Here is a 20,392-nt window from a genome sequence, read left to right as displayed (position 1 = left end):
GCCCTCTGTTGAATTAGGACCAAATGAATCAAGCCACTTTTTCCATGAGCTCTGGGAGAGGCAGACTCGGAAATAACGGTTGACACGAGGCACCAAGGGGGAACACGATCATTCTGTGATACTGGAGGGCACCTGCCGTGTGCCACTCCCCAGGCTGGACTGTGTTCTGGGCCCCTGGAATAGAGCAGAGGACAGAGACCCAGCACACAGGTCATTTACCACATGGTAAACCCGGATCTGCTGGGGAGGCTGCAGAGCTCAGGGAAGGTGTGCCGAGTAGGGCAGGAGGTTTTCTCTGAGCCCTGTGGAGCCAGGAGACACTTTCCAGGCAGACCAGATGAGGAAAAGCATCCCAGGTAGAGGGAATAGCCTGGGCGAAGGTACAGAGGCTGGAACGAATGTAGCTTGTCTGGGAACTGCAAGCTGCTGGGGTGGGCTGTCTCCTCTGGGAAGGAGCCCTGGGCCTTGCTTCAGGACAAGACATGTTCCAGCTTCTGTTCCTTCCAAGACTGACTCAGATGATTAATTAACCAAGTGCACTACTTTCCTGCCAAGCTTTGCAGACTGTGAGCCGGCAGCCAATTAGGGCACAAGGAAGACCCCAGAGGTGAGAGCAGCCACCATAAAGCTGGTGATTGTGGGCTCACCAAGTAGAGGTTGAGTCCTCCCAGGTGTTTGAGGCCATCAGGTGACCCTGGGAAATGGGCGGGGTCATTGTGGGTTTTTAATCTTAGGCCACGTCACAAGGTACTCCAGGCCCTTGAGATGAAGTTCAATGGCTTTGTCCAGGCGCTTTCATGATTTTTCCTCAAACCCTACCTCAGTTTAGATTTTAGAGCAGGGTCAGCACCTACAGAGCACACATGCCATAACTCTCTGTTTCTGCACTCATGGCAGACAAAACTAATCAATGGTAGAATTCTCCATCCAGTTACTTGGGCAACTGATCCTTGGGGATATTTGGGGTCTGAGCCACTGTTCTCAATGAGATGGACATCTAGCTTTGTCATGAAGCCCACTAGGGTCTGACTCTTCTCTCCATACTCTGGCCACTTTTGGCCAAGACAGTTGGAAGATTGTAGAAACCAGTACAAAGGGAGAATGAGACAGCGCTCTCTCTCTCTCTCTCTCTCTCTCACACACATACATGTACACACACACACACACACACACATGCAGGAACACAGGCAGAGCAAGACCACATGCACCACAAATCATCTGAAGCAGAGTGAAATGGAAGCCACATGGGGGAGGGCACCTGTCAGGCCCATCTGAGGCTCTGTCCCAGCATCTAGGACACTTCCTGGTTACACAGAAGGTGCTCAATTAATGCCTGTTGAGTAAAGGAACACCTGTGGGTCCAAGCTGTCCTCAGACCAGCCCTGGCCTCCCCAGCTCTGTCTCCTGGCAGTGTCAACGTCTCAGATCCCTTGTCCCAGGGCCCTGATGGTCATCTCTCCCCCCAGGAAGTGGTGGCGGCCAAGGGACAGCACTCCCATTAAACAGTGGATGAATTAGGGCCTGGAGCAGTTTTCCTGGAGTCTTTAAATTACTGTTGAGATGAAGTTCTAGATAAATGCAGTGAGTGATTGGGGTGGGAAAACCAGGCTTTCCGAGGGGTCTCCGCCTCCCCTCCACCACCACCACCACCCCTGCTCCTTCCTCGGGGAAATTAATTGGTATCAAGAGAGGATTTTAGGAAATGGCCGTGTTTTAAAGGCCCCTGCTTAATGTTCCCTTTAACTAGAATGGGTTTCACTTGACATTTCTGCTGACCTACAGGGGGAGGGCGGTCCTGCCCGAGTGAATGCCCACTGACCCAGGAATTCCTGCGTCTCAGTTATGCTCCGTTCGTGGGCTCACTTATCAGAGTTCAAAAGAATGGCTTTTTCTGCAGCAAAACAACACCCAGAGCTCAGAGTCACTCCCCTCGGTTCAGGCACCTCTGTGGGAACCTGGATCCAGGACATTCCTCGGGAAAGAAGAATGCGCACGCGGGGGACAGCTGGGTCCCCGCCAAGGCCAGTCGCCCAACAGGCTTGGCCGGCAGAGCCTGAGCCCCAGGGAGGATGGACTCTGAGCCGGGACTGGGGACAGAGGAGTGGGCAGGGTGGCACGCACTGCCTCGGGGTGTCAGGCCAGGAGTGGGTCCTGTGAGCCTGTGACTCCAGCGAGGTGGGGCAGGTAATGGAGAAGTCCAAGTGCAGGGAACCCAGGGGAGGCACTGAATCCACCCATCTCCCCAGGCCAGGTCTGTCTAAGGTGGGACCTTGAATTCGTCTGGATAAGTGGGGCTGGGCTGCCATAACATAGAAACCCAAACTTTGGATCCATTCTGTCCTCTTGTCATGGTCCAGCGAGGGTCTTCTCTCCAGCAGGGATGCAGGAGGGAAGGGCTTGGGTGAGGGGCTGGGTGCGGGCTGTGTGGGCTGGAGGTGCTGATGAAGAGGCTCTGGCCTTGAACACCGGGGAGAGAGGGGTGCACGTACTGAGCGGGAAAGGCAAGGACAGGAATGGGGGGACAGGGGGCTGAAACCCAGAGCCTCTGGGGGACACGCCAGGTGTGCAGTGCCACGAGCCGCCCCAGTGGGGATGCTGGCAGAGGCTCAGGGCTGTGGGCTGACCCAAGTTTGAAAGAAGCACATTTGAAAACTCCCTCCTTCTGGAAAGATGAATTGGCCAGTTCACCAAACCTAAGCGGTGGGGCTGGGAGAAAAGGGATGAACAAGCCATTCTTAGGGGACAGGGGGAGGGCCTCCCCATCTTACAGGCAGAGGCATCAAGGCTCAGGGAGGAGGGACACAGGTGGGAGGCTACAGGGTACAGAGCCTGTGTCAGCCACACCCCCACCCCCAGAAAATGATGGGAACCATTAATATCCCTATTTTACAGATGGACAAACTGAGGCTCAGAGCAGTTCAGCGAGGTCCCCAAGGTCACCTAAGAAGCCAGTGACTGACCTGAGGTTTAACCCAGCCCGTCCAACCCCTCAGCTCATGTTCTCACCTACAGGAAGTCTACTTTCCTAACTCCTTTGCCCTCTTGTCCAGGGTCAGTTGGAATTCCAGAGCCTTTAGGCCCCAGAGAAGTTATCAGTGTGTATCTGAAATTACACCTTGCGTGAAGCAAAGTTGGGTCTAATTCTTCCCCTGCTATCGTTTTCACGGGCATTCCTGGACGTAAGACATCTCAGCTTGGCCCTGGGGTCTTATCGGTGGAATTACTGGGTATGGAATGTGGGACCCACCAGCTTTATCTCAGAAGACAGGTGGTAATTAAAGTATCCCGTGCTGCCATGCTGAAACTGTAGCACGGCCACCATGCCTGGCCCCCTGCTGAGTGGCAGTTGGGTCAGGCAAAGCAGTGTCACTGTTTCTGACCTTGGGGGTGAAATCAGGAAGCGTCTACACCCCCACGCACACCCTAGTCATCACATTTGACCCCAACAGCTGTCCCCTGAGTGAGTCACCATCCCCATTCCATAGACGAGGAAACGGAGGCTCAGAGAGGGCAAGCCACCTGCAGAGGCCACCCAGCCAACAAGTGGCGGACGCGGGACACAAACCCAGGCATCTGGACCTTAGTCATTTCTTCCATAAATACATCTTGAGTCAGGCCGATTCAGGGCCAAGTTCTAAGATACAGGCTGGGAACAAGCAGATAAGTAAGACTTCATGCCTGACCCCGACGATCTCATGGTCGGGGGGAAGGAACACAGATCAAGGAACCATTCACTGTGGAATATTATTCAGCCTCAAAGAGGAAGGACACATTCTGACACGTTCTCCAGCGTGGGTGTGCTGTGACACCAGCCAGGACACTTGCTACGTGAGTCCACGTATGTGAGGTCCCTCGAGGAGTCAAGGTCACAGAGACAGAGAGTAGGATGGTGATGCCGGGGGTTGGGGGAGGGGGACGAGAAACTGCTGTTTAATGGGGACAGAGTGTCCATTGGGAAGAGGAAAAAATTCTGGAGACTGGCTGCTCAACAACTTGTATTTTAAACACTACTGAGCCTGGCACGTAATCAAAAATGATTAAGATGGTAAATTTTATGTTACTTGCATTTTATCACAATTAAAATATTTCAATTAAGAAAAAACATTTCTTCATTCATTGGTTCTGCAGAAGTGACTGAGAGCCCGCTTTAGCCCTAGGCCAGGCACTGGGCCAGGTGAGAGAGAGAGGGAGCTTGTGTGGGGCAAGGGGAGGGGGCATAAGAGGGATGTAAGAAGGTTGCCCTGCTCGCAGGTGCTGACATCCCAGGCAGGGAGGTCAGAGCCTCACACAGGCAAATGCAGCTGCAGCAACAATAAGAGCATCCCCATGACCCCTGGGGATGCTGGGCACAGTGCAGGCTGCATCCCTTTCGGTTCTCAGCACGGTACTCTCAGGCAGTTATGATTAACCTGTCTGATAAAGGAGGAAACCAGGGCTCAAAGTTGAGTCACCTGATGCAGGTGAAGCACACAGTTCAAAGCTCATGTATTAGTTATCTCTTGCTGTGTAACAAATTACCCCAAAACGTAGTGGCTGGAAGCAACAAATATTTATTATCTCCCACGGTTTCTGTGGGTCAAGGATCTGGGAGCAGCTGGACTGGGTGGTTCTGAGTCAGAATCTCTTAGGAGACTGTAGTCAAGATGGTGGGCGGGGTTGCAGTTATCTGAAGGCTTGACCGAGGCTGTAGGATTGACCTCCAAGAGAGCTCCTTCACCCGGCTGCTGGCGGGAGGCCTCAGGATCTCTCCACGGGGATGCTTGAGTGTCCTTGTGACATGGTGGGCATCTCACCCAAGGTAAGCAGTTGACGAGAACAGAGCAGAAGCCACAATGCCTTTTATGACATGACCTTGGGAGTCATGCTCCAGCATCCCACAGCATCCTATCGGTTACCAGGTGAGCCCTATTCAAGGTGGGAGGGGGCTTCACAGGGGGTGAATATCAACAGGCAAGGATTGTCAGAGGTCATCTTGAACTGGCTGCCACTTCAGGCCTGTCTGACTCTCCCACCAGGCTTCTGTGTTTTCATATAAGACCAGCAGCCAATGGTACGGTGCTATCTGGTGTCAGAGACGTTTCAGAGACAGCTGGGACTGGGATACCCTGGAGGAGGGGGCCCTGCCAGGTGAGGGTACCATACTGATTAGAGACAGGACCTGTACCATAGAGGCAGTTGTGGGCCTATGTCTCAGCTGATGGGAGACACTCACACTAGGCTGTCATCACTTTGGGAGAAACACGATAGATGGTTGGGCCCAGAAGGCATCCTTCTCAAACACACACCTTCTCAAAACACTATGGGGACTTAGGGAGAGGATGACCAGGTGAACAGCAGCACCTCTGGCTCTGGCAGCCAGAGCTGGATGTTGGTGTCAGATCTGAAATGTGTGTGACCTTAAGTAAGTCTCTCATATCCACTCTGACCCTCAGTCTCCTCCTCTAAAATGGGATCATTAATTGTTTCTCCCAGGCAAGAGAGAGAATAAAGCCACATGAGCCCAGGGGTCTGGCATGTACCAGAGACTCAGGTTCAGCCTCTGACACAGCCCAGCCCCAGCAGCAGGCCAGCAGCTGACTTGGTCAGACACATTGCCCCAGTGGAACACAAGAGTCCCCATCTCCCCATATGAGCCAGTGAGCCAGGACTCTTACACCCACAAATCCAGGCTAGCCAGACTAGTGGCTCCCTCCGGGCTGTGCTCGGGAGCAAGGGCCAGCACTTCTTGTGGTTATTAGAATGTCCCATCGATGAGAAATGATCTGGACAAATATTTCACACCTCCTTTGTCACATTCCAGTGGGAAAATAACATGGGCTGTGGAATGCTTCTTCCCAGGACAGTTGACAAAGAACACGGACATTCCTTTATCGCCACTGAAAGTTTTGTTTTCCTTTTATCAAAAAGGTGTTATCAGTGCTGCTTAAATAAAATAGAAATGTGCAATTGAAAACGAGACCCGGCCAGCTAGAAGAAGGAAGGCCTGGGTGAAGGAAAAACTGCAGAGAGAGACAGTTTTTCATTAACTGGGTGTTCTGGAATCACAGCAAACTTTCCTTCTAGTAACGTCAGACACAATTGAACAGTGCAGCCTCTCCAGTGATAATTAATTCTGGCAATAAGGCGGAGTATTTGTTGTGGGCATTTCGCTATTACAGCAGCTCAGCAAAGACGTGCTGGTGTGAACCTTCACACCATACAACACGGACAAGCTACCAAGTCCAAGGTCACGCAGCTAATAACGGTCAGAACGAAAGCCCATGCTTCCCCACCCCCACGCCCTTTGACTTCCCAGGAGAAGAAGGGCAGGTGTGGCTGGAGGGGAAGCTGCAAAGCCAGTAACAAAGTGTTTGCTTTGAACCAACTTGGTTTTGGCTGCATCACCCAGAGTTCACGCCAGATTTGCTTCACACCCACTGACAGTGTCAGGCCTGGCACTAGGGACTCGAGGGAGCGGACGGATGTGCGGGTACACCAAAGCGTGGCCAGAGGGACAGCTCAATGGGCAGACGAAGGCTGTGTGGGTAGATGGACAGTCAATGGAGGATGCTGGTGGGTGAGCGGGTGGACCGGTGGTTGGATGACGGGATGGACTTCTGCGTGCACGGCTGGCTGGTGGGTAGCCTGATGGGGTAGCTGCATACCTTTGGGCGGATGAAGGTAAGTGTTTGTTACAAGGGTGGATATGTGAATGGGCAGGTCCAGAAGCAGGTGGGCAGTGCGACACGCGAGTGGGCAGTGTGGTCCCCTGGCTGCTGGCCTGAGTCCCCGTTCCTGCAGGGAAGGGAAAGCCGGCCCCCAGAGGACGGGTCATTCTTGAGTATCTGCCTTGTGGCCACAATGTCAGTGGTTCCTGACCTTGAGAGTCTGGAGTTTGAGAAGTGAGAGGGGCCATAGGGTCCCACTGGTTTCCTGGCTGGGGGTCCACAAAGGGGAGAGCCTCGCTTCACCGTCTGTCCCAGGCTCTCCGCTCCAACCCTCATCTGGGCTCCAGAAGCTGCTGTCTGCCCCAAACTCCAGCCTGAGCAGTGCTCCTCGACCCTGCCTAACCGCACCATAAACTTGGGCTCTGAGGTGGCCTCACAGCTGGCATGATGATGTCTTCTTTGGGGGCACCGTCAGCCGTGTGGTCCCTGTGAGGCAGCTGTGTGGGGCCTTCCAAGACCTGAAGGCCCAGCAACCCTCTAAGCCCCAGGGGGCCTCAGAAGCCTTTGTCCACGTGTGGTGATGGCCTGGGATCCCTGGTCCATTCATCTACTCCTTTGGAAGCAGATGTTCAAGGGATTAGAGGTGCTGGCTCTCGGTCACCTCGATTTCAAGGGAAGGAGGACGCCCACCCAAGGTCACACCATCCTAGTCCAGAGATCAGGAGAAGTAGCACCAAAACAAAAATCTGGGAACTGAGGCTGTTGTGTTCCTCCTGGGCTTCCGCTCCACAGCTGGATGTGCTGTCCTATTGCCTTCTAGCACATTCCACGGAGGTCAGTTCGGGGACCCACTCACCTATTTTGCAGATGGAACCCTAGGTCACTGCTAACGTGGAATCTTGCTATGATATGAGACACGAGGTTGCCCACAGGACCACGGCCCTGATTACATTTCCATCCTGGCCCCTGGCGAAGAGCGTGGCACACAGGAGGGGTTCAGCAAAGCTGTGCTGAGCGAATACATGATTAAAGAGCACGGACTTCGAGACCAGAGGAGCCTGAGCCCAAATTCTGACTCTTCCCTTTCAGGGCTGTGAGACCCAAGGGAAGTCACCTAACCTCTCTGGGTCTCAGGTTCCCACTCTGTGAATTGAAGACCATAATGTTAACTTAGGATTTTTGTAAGGACTTAGGGAGATGCAAAGTGCAAGGCTCGGAGTAGGTGCTCAGCAGATGTTGTACAGCTGGCCCCACCCCCAGGCAGTGGGGCTCCAGGCTCACCTGTGGGTGGCTGAGGTCCCGCCCTCCTGGCAGCCCCAGCCCCCAGCAGGTGACTGCAGAGGCTCCAGGCGCCAGCCCTGGGAGCGTGGGAACTTCCTGCCGCCCTGTGTGCCTTGGGCTGCTTGGGAGGGGCTGCCACCCTCTGTCAGCTCCAGCAAGCTCCTGCCAGGTCGCCCAGCGTGAAAGGGAGGAATTGTTCCCGTGATCTTTGCTTTCTTTGTCACAGGTGATTTCGGCAAGGACCGCCCCCTTCCCTAAAGGCCAGACCAGCCTCGGTTCTCACTGCTACAGGGGCTGAAGGGACCACCTGTGCACCTGGGGAGCCAGGGGCACTGGGGGAACCTACAGCTTCATCCCTGCCGGCAGGCGCAAGGCCCTGTGCTCCTCTGTCCCCACCCCTGAGCCAGCAGCCAGCTGGTGCCCCTTCCCTATCCCAGTATCCTGCTGCTACTTACCTGGTCCTCTCCTCATTCCTCTGTGTCTTCCAGGACCCAGCATAGAACACAGCCCAGGGTCAGAGGCTCTGGCATTTTGGGTCAGTCAAGCTCCCCAGCCCGGAAGAGACACCCTAACCCACCTGGAGCAAGGCATCCTCTCCCCCTCCTGCCTCTACCCCACCCTGCCCTGGGAGGGTGTTCCCAGTGCTGGTCTCTGGAGTGGGCCACAGGTCTCTACGTAGTTGGAAATGTTTTCTCCACCAAGTTTCTATCACTCTGCCTCAGCCTCCTGTGCTCCCTGGTCATGTGGCTAGCCCACTGCCTCCTGCTCACTGTCTGTGCTTTGGAGTGGCTGGTGGCCCCAAGCTGTCACCCCAGCAGCCACAGGACCTTGGGTAGATTAGCCATGCGGTGGCCGCCGTAGGCAGCACAGCTGGGGTTAAGGGCAGCCTCAGATCACGGAGGCTCCATTTCCGATTTTCCAGAAGATGCTGATTATTAATGATCATTGTTCTTTCCTTCTGGGGCATGCAAAAGCAGGTTCAGCTCACAACCGGAAAAGTAGCAGGTCAAGGTTCCCAGAGTATGAAATGTCAGCCTCCAGCGGCAATGACATTCACCCAGAGACACTAAAAATAGACGCAAAACAGAAGCATCAGGTCTTGGGCGACTGAAGAAATAAGGTGAGCTCAGGGCAGAAATGACACTCGCTGATTACGTGTATGGCCACATGGTAAGGGTTTTACTTTTTTTTTTTTTTCTTAGAGACAAGAACGTGAACTTGAGAAGGGTCAGCCTAGAAGGACCTTGCTCTTTCAAGGATGACCTTGCCATATGTAAAATTCAGATGGAAGCAGAACCTGCAGTGAGATGTGACCCCGGGGAAGTCTGGGGTTTGGCAGGACTCCTCTTCTTGGCCCAAGAAGGCACCGTTTGTTGTCCTTCCCAGCAATGAGGCAGCACAGTCCAAGAGAACGTCTGTGGTGACAGAAATGTTCTCCATCTGCTCTAGACAACAGGGAGCTACTATCCCCACGCAGGCGTCCAGCCCTTGACATGTGACCATTGTGTTTCAGCCACAAAATTATCCCTTTGATTTAATTTTATTTTATTTAGACTTAAATAGCCATATTTAAATGGCAGCTCGTGGCTACCGTACTGAGTGGCATGGTTTTAGGCCCTAGGGAAAGGAGAGCTACAATTGATTAGCAATGTCTACCAGGGAGACAGGACAGGAAGGTAAGATACGAGCGCTGCGTGACTGAATGAGCAAGGAAACTGGTGTGAGGTAGGTCACCAGAGGCCCAAGTCGTTGATGCTGGTGCCTGCACAGTGTTCACATTTAGAAGAAAAAAATATCTGTGAAGTTTAGTGCCACATCCCCCCATCCTTCAGTCTCACTATCTTTGCTCCAGGCAACTGCCAGTCTGCTAACTGGTTTCCCTCCCTGGGGTCCCCTATTTCTAATGCATTCTCTACACAGCAGCCAGAAGAGTCCTTCCAAAATACTAACCCAACCACGTTCTACCCTGCTCAAGACCTTGATCACCACAGCCATCGACAGCCTTCCATACCATGCCTCTCTGGTCTTGTCCCCTTTCATACTTCTCCGTTTCCACCTCACTGATGCTAGCTGGATCTTTTGCTGCTCCAACGGCCAGGAAGCTCCGAAGACAAGGGCTATCTCTTACCCCATCTTGGAACCCCCCCACCCAAAGCACAGGACCTAAATACCTCCTACTGGAAGGTTCACATGATTCCAGGAACTCCCATGCATTTTCCTATTGTGCCCTCAAAAATAAGAAGTACCATTATTGCTGTGTTTCATAGATGAGGAAGCTGAAGCTCAAAGAGGGGAAGGGTTTGGCTAAGGACAGGCATGAAAATGGCAGATGTGAGACACAGACCTGGGTAGGTGTCACCCTCAAACCTTGCTTTCTGCACAGAGGACTCTGCTTCAACAGAGTGCTGTGCTGAGATTGGAAACCAGGTCACAAGACTCCAGTCCAGTATTTCTTCCACTACTAACTCAATATATATTAGGTGAAAGAAGGGATGGATGGATGGATGATGGATGGATGGATGATGGGTGGGTGGATGGATGGATGGGTAGGTGGATGGATGGATGGGTGACAGATGGATGATGGATGTGTGGATAGACGGATGGATGGATGGATGTGTGGATAGATGGATGAATGGATGGATGGATGGATGGATAGATTGGTGGACGTGTGGATAGATGGATGGACATGTGGATGGACGCATGCATACACTCAAGAATGAATGAAAAGTCAACGAAACACAGTAAGAAGTGAAGTAAAAGGTCATGACTAAGGAAGTGGGTAAGATAATGGTCTGCCTTCTTCGTAAGAATTTTTCAGGTTTATCAAAAAATCAGGTCGCCCAAAACATTCTTTGAGGCTTTTGTTTTTAAAGAGATAAAGTGAATGGTAAGCCCTGTGTGTATCAAGAAAGCCCCAGGCTGTGCCAGGGCCTGTTTCCCTCTCTCTCCCTCTGCCACCACCCCCACCTCCTCTGCACGCTCACTGAGCTCCTCCCCTATGCCGCTTTCCCATGGGAAGGCTGAGAAACAATAGCAATTTCTTCTGAATGGATCTCTTCCCTGAGCCAAAGAGTAAACAGGAGCCAGGGAAGAGCCGGCCGGTGTGTAGCTACTCCGCGGGGATTACATAACCAGGACATACCTGGGAGAGGCGCTGATCCAGGGGATTTTAACAGGGGTGGGAGGAGGCAGGGCGCACCCAGCACAGGAATGGCCGTGCAGGTACCTGACCTCACTGGGAACTGGAGCCAGAGTGTCCGGGAGGAAGGAAACTCGAGTGTCACTTTCCGAGTGCGTTCTTACACTAAGATAGGTCCCTGCTCGATCATTTTGTTTAGTCTTCACAATAGTGCACCAGGTGGGTACAGTTATATTCCCTTTTCTAGATGAAAAAAATAGAAATGAGATGCAGGGAGGTGCTGTCCCCAGCCAGTCACAGAGCTGGGATGTGATCTTCGTCTGGCTCCAGAGCCCATGGGGTTAACTGAGCTGGACCACCTCCCACCTCTACTTTGTCTCCATCTCCCCTCCTCCTCTCTCCATTTCCCCTCCTCCTCTCTCCCATGAAAGCCTGTGTCCATTTATTCTTTCCATTTTCTATCCATCCATCCACCCACTCAGTCCCCAGTGGTTTTCCCTTCCCTCAGGACTGGACCTGCATCAGGACAGGAGCCAAAGAGAAGCCGGACACTGCCGCTGCGTGGGAAAGCGTCGGTTCTGGAGATACATCGGTATCTGTCTGAGATGCGATTTTATAACTTCTGTGTGTTGGGCCCTTTCTGTGTGTGAGGGACACAGAACGAGCTTTACAATAGTTTTCTTGCCTAATCTGCAAGCAATACTGGAATAACTCTCCCCTGTGGCAGAAGAAGAGCCTGAGGTCCACAGAGCCTCAGGAGCTTCGCCCTGGAGACCCGGGGGTCGGGGAAGGCTTCCCAGAGGGGCAGCCTGATTGGGTTTGGGCAGGGTACCCAGGGGTTCTTAAAGCAGAGGAGGAAAGCATAGGTGTATTTCTGGCCCCAGGCCATGTGATCAAGCGGAGGTGGTGGGAGGATGGGGTCCGTTGTCGCCTGGTTGCCTCACCAGACCCAGAGGCTGCCAGCCTCGGAGCTCCAGGGGTGGGAGCTGGGGAAGATCTCAGGGACACATGGGCAGAGCCTGGCCCGGCCAAGGACAGGCCACCCAGTGAGGGGCCTCAGCCCTAGAGCATGGCTGAGTCAGACCAACCCTTCTCTTGAACAAGCATTTCTTCTCTCTAAAGGTGAGCGTCCCCATCCGTAAAGTGGAGACAGTGTGAGGATTCCGTGAGGGTATGTGGTGATGCCTGCTGGGCACTGGTGAGCCCATAGACCTGTGTGTGCCTGCAGAGAAGCTTCACGGAGGTGTCCCTGTGCCTGGACATCCCTGCTGTCTGGGCCATATGGGGCTCCTGGACCAAACAGGTAACCCCCCACCCAGGGGCAGGCACCAGGGTACAAGCCACATGATGAAGGAGGCCTCCCTCTCCTGCAGCGCCCAGGGGCCGCCAAGCACCGGGCTGCCATCACATAAGCCATCCACCCCGCCACCACAGACCGGCCGTGTTGCCACGTAACTAGATTCCTGTATTTACCTACCATGGGGACGGGACAGGCCTGCCAGGTGGGGCGGGCAGAGATGAGCTCGGAGGGTTTTGGCTCTGATTTCTGCTCTGCGCCGTGTACACATACATCCTGTGCCTGGCAGCTGGGCTCGGGTGGGGGCACGTCGGCAGGGGGCAGCGGGAAACTATGTCCTGGGAGCACGGGCTACGCACCTTTGGGTTGCCCGCTTGGGTTGCAGCAGCCGGCCTTGGCCGGGGGAGGCAGGGCTTCCCTTGCAAGCAGCAGGGGGCTGGGCCCAGACCACCTCTGGGTGGCAAGCCTCTGATGGCCCCCGATGGCTCCAAAGTTCTGCCCCTGTTGGCACCACTCAGCTGCACTGGGTGGACAGATGACCGTCTGAACAGGATGGCAGAGAGCTCCGAGGCTAGAGGAACAAGCCCGGGGCACAGCCCTGGGTGCAACGATCATTCCTCCAGGGCACAAACTTTTATTAAGAACCTACTCTGTGCAGCTCGCCCTCTGTTCTCCGCCGTGTGAGGACACAAGGCAAGGATGGCTGCCTACAAACCCAGGGCGGGTCTCACTGGACACTGGATCTGATAGCACCTTGATCTTGGACTTCCCAGTCTCCAGAACTGTGAGAAATAAATGCTTGCTGTTCAAGGAAAAAAGAGCCTACTATGTGCAGAAAACCTTACACGTTTTATCTTTAATTTCCAGAACAATCTCAGCATTCATGTTCTTGTTTTACACAGGAAGAAACTGAGGCTCAGAGAGGCAAATGACTGACCCAAGTTCACACAACTAATGAGATGGTGGAGTTAGGATTTGAACCCATGTCTGTCTGACTGTAAGTAGTTATTTCCAATATCCATGCTGCCCCCTGTGCCTCAGTGTTTTCACCGAAATAGCAGTAGTCAGACAGTCCAAGGAATGGCATCACTCTGCACCTTGTGACCAATATGGCAGCTTTGTGTGGCACTATCTGTTCATGGATATTTGGCTGGATCATGAGTGGACAGGTGGATGGGCAGTGGGATGGCTAGATAGATGGATAGATGGTTGGAGAAATGAGTGCCACATTTATAAGTGGGGTGGGAAGATGGAGGGCTAGATAGATGGTTGGATGGATGGATGGATGGGTAGATGGATGCCCGATAAACAGATAGGCTGGTTCATGGGCTAATAGGTAGATAGGTAGATGAATGGATGGATGATTTGAGGGGTGGTGGGTGATGAGATTAATGGATGGATGGATGGACGGATGGTTGGATGGAGAGATAGATGGATAGATTAATGGATGAATAGGTAGATAAGTAGATGGATGGATGGATGGATGGATGGATGGATGGATAGATGGATGGATAAACCTGAAAATGGGTGGGCCACAAGATGGTTGAATAGATGGATAAATAAGCAATGGATGTATCAAGGAGCCAGTGGATGGGTGGAAGGCTGCCTGGAGGATTGAAATAAAGGATAGAAGTCTGGATGGAGAGATGGATTGAAAGTTAATTGAGTGAAGGGATGGATGGGTCCTTTCTGATCTAACTCTAGTTGCACAAGAGATTTCCTCAAATACCCAACATCCACCCCAAGCTGAGGTCCAGCACTGTGGTCCAGGTGCTGCCTGGGGATTGTCAGAGTCACCTTATAGAGACCGTGTCCCCTCTACTGTGCCAGCAGGCCTGTGGCAGACAGAGGTGAGTCGGCAGCCACTTTCCCTCCCAACTAGAGAAGCTGGAGGGAGAGCCCTGGGCTGGAGACACATCTCTAGCCTTGACACTCACCTGACGTGTGTCCCCGGAAGGCACTGCGCATGTTGGGGACTCTGCCACATGTGGGCAATCAGACAGGAGTGAAAACCCAGGTGGGTACAGGTGGAGTTGCTTGGTTGCAGTCCGTGGGGCCCTGGAGGTCCCCTTAGAGTCTCTGGTGCTACGGCTCGGAGGTGAGGGGTCTCCGGACACACTGGCTGGGACCAACGCCAGGGCTCGTCCAGCTTCAGCAGGCTGAGACTCTGGCCAAGAAAACCAAGTCCCCGCAGCCGTCACTGGAAAGGCAGCTGGACAGAGAGAAGACCCTTGATTTACCTGGGCTCCTAATCTCACCTGGCTGAAGGTGTCCCCCTTGGACGTGCACTGGACCAAGGTCAACCGCTCCTCTGGAACCACTTTCCCATCTCTATCCGGAGCCCATTTGGAAGCCAGGGTGGGTTAAGAATGTGGGGATTTTTATAGGGCAGGAGTCTGGGAGGTCCTGGGCCTGGCAGGGAGGGACCTGTGGGAGGAGCGGAGGGGGGTTGGGACCACATGTGCCCCAGAGCTGGAGGGGGGGCGGCAGTGGGAGCCGGAGGCCCCGGGCAGGCTGAGGGAGCCAGGCTCCCTCCATAGGCACCCTCGTCCCTTCTGTGCTCGCCACGGCCTCGGCGGGGTGGGTGCCTGGAGCTGACCTCCCGCCACGATGCAGCCACCGGCTCCGGGTCCCTGTGGGGGGGCCAGGCTGGGAGGGGCGGGAGGGGCACGGTGGGAGTCAGGGGCTTGCTGTTCCCAGCACACCCTGCGCCGGCGGCCTGGCCTCCACTGAGCAGCCGTCAATCCGTCCCCCGGGAGGCAGAGTGCAGGCTCTGCCCCTTGTCTATCTTCAGGAACATTCGTAGCCTGAGTGCGGGCGTTCCCACAGTGCGCCGGCTGCCCTGTGAGAGGAGGGTCCCTGCCCGCCCAGGCCTGGGACCCTGGCTCCTCCCAGGGCCTGTGTCTCCCATCGCACCACTAGGCACACCCAGTCCACCTGAGACCCTTGCAGCTGTCCAGCCACAGAGCACATGGGGCTGCTTGTCGGGCTCCTTGCTGGCCCTCCCTGAGGGTGTGGGGAGGAGCTGCCTGCCCACCAAGGCAGGGAGAGCAGAGCCTCTGCCGGCTGCTCCTCAGGAAGGGGTGGGAAAGCCGGGACAGGAGGTGGCCTGGAAGGCGGGGGTCTCTCCTCATGCCCTCACCTGCATTGTCCCCTCTGGGCATTCCCCTTGCCTGACCAGGGGCCTGAAATCCCCTTGCACCCGGCCGGCTCCCTCCCTCTGACCTCCCCGAGTCTCTCCCTGTCCCCACGCACTGACCCTCCATACCCGCTGGTTCCTCACTGGTCTCTGGTCAGCCCCGGGTCGTCCAGCTTTGAGCCTGAGGTCTGGGAAGCCCCTCTCTGCCCAGGAGCCTCATTTCCCGGCCTCCTCTGCTCACAGCCAGCCCAGTGGACCTCTGGGCCCCAAGGTCCACTCGGCCCTCCCGTCTTTTCTCCCTTCCTAGGCAGGCTGGGGGGGACCCCCTGTCCCCAGCCTCCCCACGGGCCAGCAGCCTAAGGAGAGACCCCTCTGATGTTTTTAGTAACTGCGTGGGACCCCAGCATCTAGTCAGGACAGAGCTCCCTGCTCTTGGTAGCCTGGCCATTTTCCTCCCCACCACGGAGGCAGAAAGGTGCTCCCTCCCGAGGGAGCACACCCCCACTGGCCGTACACCGTGTGGAAGATTCTGGAGGGTCACCGCATCCTCTCCCCCAGGGGAAAGACATGCCATCTGCAGCGTGGGGCAGGAGCACCACCTGACCTACCCTCCAGGCAGAATCCACTGGAGAAAATAGGGATCATGGCACAGCAGACCGTGCTTATGGTGGAGGGAACACAGATACACACGGTCTCCATTTCCCAAAACCATTTCTAGTTCCATGGGATGTCAACAGGATTGAAGAAGTTTGGGAATCTTGGAAGGAAGCAAAGTTTTCACTGAGGACTGGTCAGGGCCTCCACTGCACCCCGCCAACAGGAGAGAGCAACCAGAGTTTCTCAAGCTAAACTGACCTCGGAAATTCTGTCTCTGAAACATCTTATGGGACCAGTGTTCCTCGGAACCCTCTTTGAGAAGCACCACCCCAGTTGCCCACAAAGCCCCAAAGTGCTAGGTTTCTGGCTCTGGCCTAGCCTGGTGTGGGGTTGGGGTCAGAGGAGGATGCTTAGAAAGCTCCAGGTACCAGGTGTGGGCTCCTGGCATCCCCCACCCACTTTTAGTGACTGAGGCCTGCACTGGCCCCCCTGCTCTGAGGATTATGTGGTGCCAAAGCCCACAACACCACCACCAAGGATGTGGGGGCCAAATGGCTACCCCTCCTGGGGCCCTGGAGACACAGCACAGTCTTCCACGGCCCAGTGGAGCCTGCAGCCCACAGCCTGGGATGAAAGCTTCAGGAGGCATCGGGAAGGCCTGGACAGGTGGCTGGGTCCCCTAGGGAGGAAGAAAGCAGGTGGGGTCTGCTCCTGCCCCTCCTAGACCTCTCCTTGCCCGCTACGCTCTCCTCCAGCCAGGAGCCTCCAGCAGGCAGGCCCCCAGGGTCTGGGACGTCTGGCCACAGAGCTGACAAATGTGGGACCCAGCACCTGTGAGTGGGCGTGGCCCAAATCCAGGTGGGGACCAGGCAGGTAACAGCTGGCCCAGCACCCCAGCTACCTGGCTGGAGGGACGGCTGGTTGCCCAGGGCACTCCGCCTTCCAGCCTGACCCCAAATAGCCAACCACATCCCGCAGCAGCACCTATAATCTGGCTGGAACCTCTTCTATTGATTCAGCATCTAATCTGGCTTCTCATCTGATCTGCGAAGGGCCCTCCACGCCTCTCCTTTCCGCTCGCTGCTTTCCTAATCCTCTAGGCACTGCTTACTTAGCGCTCTTTCCTGAGCACCCGCCAGCTCCTTCTTCCCCTTGACATTCCTGCCCCCGTCTCCCTCCCACTCTGCCTCCCAGCCATGGCCTTGCCTCAACGCAGGGCCCTAGCTGGGCAACCTTGAGTCCAGGTGCATTGCTGGAGCTCACATCAGCCATCCTTTCCTGCCTTCCTTCACATACCGGCTGCCCTGAGTGTCTGCTCTGTCCCAGCACAGGCCCCACCTCTGTGTTCCTCTCCAAAAACAGTGCATCGCTGGGGGGTCTCCATGGGCCCCCTGGGGCAGTTACAACACCCCCTCACCCCCACCCCTGAGGCTGATGAGATTACACCCACTGCGCACATGAGCAAACTGAGGCCAGAAGTTGCTCTCAGGGGCTCCGTTCACACAGCTAGGAGAGACAGAAAGGGAGTTTACGTCCTCTAGACTAAACTACAGAAGGCTGTCCTGGTGGGCATTTCCTTGCCCGATACTCATGCTGACCTGCACCAGGTGGCCCTGTGACAGCTCTGAGCCTTGGGCCCCAGGGAAGCCATACTTTACAGAATGTGACCCAGGCTCTGACACTGTCCTGGCTTGAAGGGTCCATGCCCATCCCTGCCGGGCACCCTTGTTCCACCCACTGCAGACACCCTGGGCAGCACCTTCCCCGTGAAACATCAGGCTTTGATGTCCTTGTGGAGAGAGATGATTCTACTCCTAATCGTTGATTGGCTGCAGGGGGGTGGGGGGACACTGGAAAGGCACACCTGACAAGCCTCCATCCTTGCCCAGCAAGAGAGGACAGGTCCCAGCCCCACGCCGCCCCCAGCCCTCCTCTCGCCCACGAGCGCAGGGGCGTGGCCTGAGCCTGGGCTCCCCAGGGTAGGCTGGGGCTCCTAGGCAGCAGGACCATGGGCAGGACCTGCAGGGCCAAATGCAGGTGCTCTTGTTCAGAAATGATAAAGTTCCAGGCAGATACTGCAGAGCAGAGCCAAGCATGCTCCCTGCAGGGCGTGGGGCCCCATCGCACCATCGCTCGCCATACAGCTGGCCTTGCACTGGGTGCTCAGCATGGCTCTAGGCTCAAGATGCAAGGGAGAGTGTAGTATTTAGGGGAAGGCTGAGAGATGTCACAGCCCCAGTGTGGGTGGGGGAGAAGGAGCCACAGAGGCCCAGGGACAGCTGAACTTGGAGAGGCAAGCCGTGTGCTCAGTGGCAGGCGGCCTGCTCCATGTGTGGCAGAGGTGACCCAGTCCCAGCAAGGGCCTTGGAAAGCAGCCAGCCCGGTCCCTTCACAGTGTGGGCAGTGGGGACCAAGTCAGGGGTGGGGGTAGGGATAGGGCAGCAACCTGCTGGAAGTCACACGACTCGGCAAGAAGGGAGCCGGGGTCTATGTGGGTATTGAGTGCCCTGGTCTTGGCCCAGATCTGGCACCTTCTGCCTTCTTGGAATCCACGAGGAGAAATTTGGGTTTAGAGGGTACAAGAGTCAGATCATGTCAGCTACCTTGAGATGCAGCCCAGAGCAGGGGGTGGTGTTGGACTTATGTTTTCAGAACCAAAGTGGGAAATGGTCTCTCTCTTGGCCCTAGATATCTAGTTGTCACTCTCTGTTTACTCAGCTGTCTTCCCACCAGACTGAGGCTGACATGGCAGGTGCTCAGTGAGTGTTTGTGGGTGGATGGAGGGTTGAGTGGGTAGGTGGGTAGGTGAGTGGTGGGTGGGTGGGTGGACAGTTGGGATGAGAGGGCAGATAAAGGAATGGTTGGTGCTGCAGGCTAAATGTGTCCCTTCCAAAATTCACATGTTGAAGCCCTAACCCCCCACCCCCAGGTAATGGAATGAGGAGGTGGGGGCTTTGGGGTGATGAGGTCATGAGGGTGGAGCCTTCATGTCCTTATAAAAGAGACCCCAGAGGGCTCCTTCCCTGCTTCTGCCATGTGAGGACACAACGAGAAGTCTGCCGCCTATGAACCAGAAAGCGGTCCTCACCAGACACCAAATCTGCCAGCAACTTAATCTTTGACTTCCAGCCTCCAGAATAGGAGCAAATAAATTTGTGTTGTTTATAAGTCACCCACATCTATTGGGTGTTTTTATTATAGCAGCCCAAATGAACTAAGACAGACACATGGATGGATGGATGGATGGATGGATGGATGGATGGATGAGTGGATGGATGGGTGGGTGGGTGGATGGATGGATGGGTGGGTGGGTGTGTGGGTGGATGGTTGGATATGGACAGGCACAAGCTCATTGGTGCAAATGAACAGGGAGGTGGGGACCACACAGCAGGAGGAGGTTCTGGTGCTTCCAGGGAGCCTGGGGCTATGGGGCTGCTGCAGGTGAAGGGAGGACAGACCCTCTGCTCCTACTCTGGGGATGCGGGGCTATGGGAAGTAAGGAGCTGAGGGGACCACAGCCAGGCTGGTGGGACCCTGAGCAACAGTGGCAAGGAGGAAGGAGCAGGTAAGATGCTCAGAAGCACCCTCCCCTGACCCCAGACCTAGGTCACTTTATTCCAGAAAGGCAGGCCATGACTGGGCTATTCTTTCTAGTGAGAGACTTATTGAGACATAACTCACGTACCATACAATTCATCTATTTAAAGTATTTTTAGTACATTCCCAGAGCTGTGTGCCCACCACCACAAGCCTTTTTGGAACATTTTAATCACTCCAAAAAGAAACCTGTACCCATTTGTCAGCCCCCCCTTAATCCCCAACCCCTCCAGCCCTAATCTCTCTGTCTCTATAGATTCACCTATTCTGGGCATTTCATCTAAATGAAATCATACAATAAGTGTTTTTGGTGACTGGCTGTATTCACTCAGCATACTATTTTCAAGGTTCATCCATGTTGTAGCACACGTCAGTATCAGTACTTCACTCCTTTTTTACAGCTAAATAGCATTCTGTTGTACCTGCCACATTTTATTTATCCATCTGTCCCCTGATGGACATTGATGTTGTTTCCAACCTCTGGTTGTCATAAATAGTGCTGCTGTGAACGCTCATGTACACGCATTTGTTTGAGGACCAGTCTTCATTTCTCTTGGGATCTACCTAGGAGTGGAATGGCTGGATCACGCTGGTAACTCTGCATTTAACCTTCTGAGGAACTTCCGAGGTCATTGCACTGTTTTACATCCCCACCAGCAGCATTGGAAGGTTCTCATTTCTCCACACCCTCACAT

At 54.7% G+C, this 20,392-nt stretch overlaps 1 long non-coding RNA gene across 2 annotated transcripts; it reads left to right on the top strand.

The window, feature by feature from the left end:
- The first annotated feature begins 6,269 nt into the window (after window positions 1-6,269).
- Window positions 6,270-18,878, top strand: LOC130850295 (uncharacterized). 2 transcript variants are annotated; one of them, XR_009052866.1, is made up of 7 exons: window positions 6,270-6,660; window positions 8,906-9,048; window positions 9,131-11,286; window positions 11,576-11,659; window positions 12,190-12,370; window positions 13,267-13,361; window positions 14,195-18,878. It is a non-coding gene; the product is annotated as an uncharacterized LOC130850295 (long non-coding RNA). The 2 variants fall into 2 exon arrangements; XR_009052865.1 differs by having other exon boundaries at window positions 8,903-9,048.
- The last annotated feature ends 1,514 nt before the right edge of the window (window positions 18,879-20,392 follow it).

Source organism: Hippopotamus amphibius, chromosome 3 (assembly GCF_030028045.1).
Source record: "Hippopotamus amphibius kiboko isolate mHipAmp2 chromosome 3, mHipAmp2.hap2, whole genome shotgun sequence".
Classification (NCBI taxonomy): Eukaryota; Metazoa; Chordata; class Mammalia; order Artiodactyla; family Hippopotamidae; genus Hippopotamus; species Hippopotamus amphibius.
This window is presented reverse-complemented; position numbering and strand designations above follow the sequence as displayed.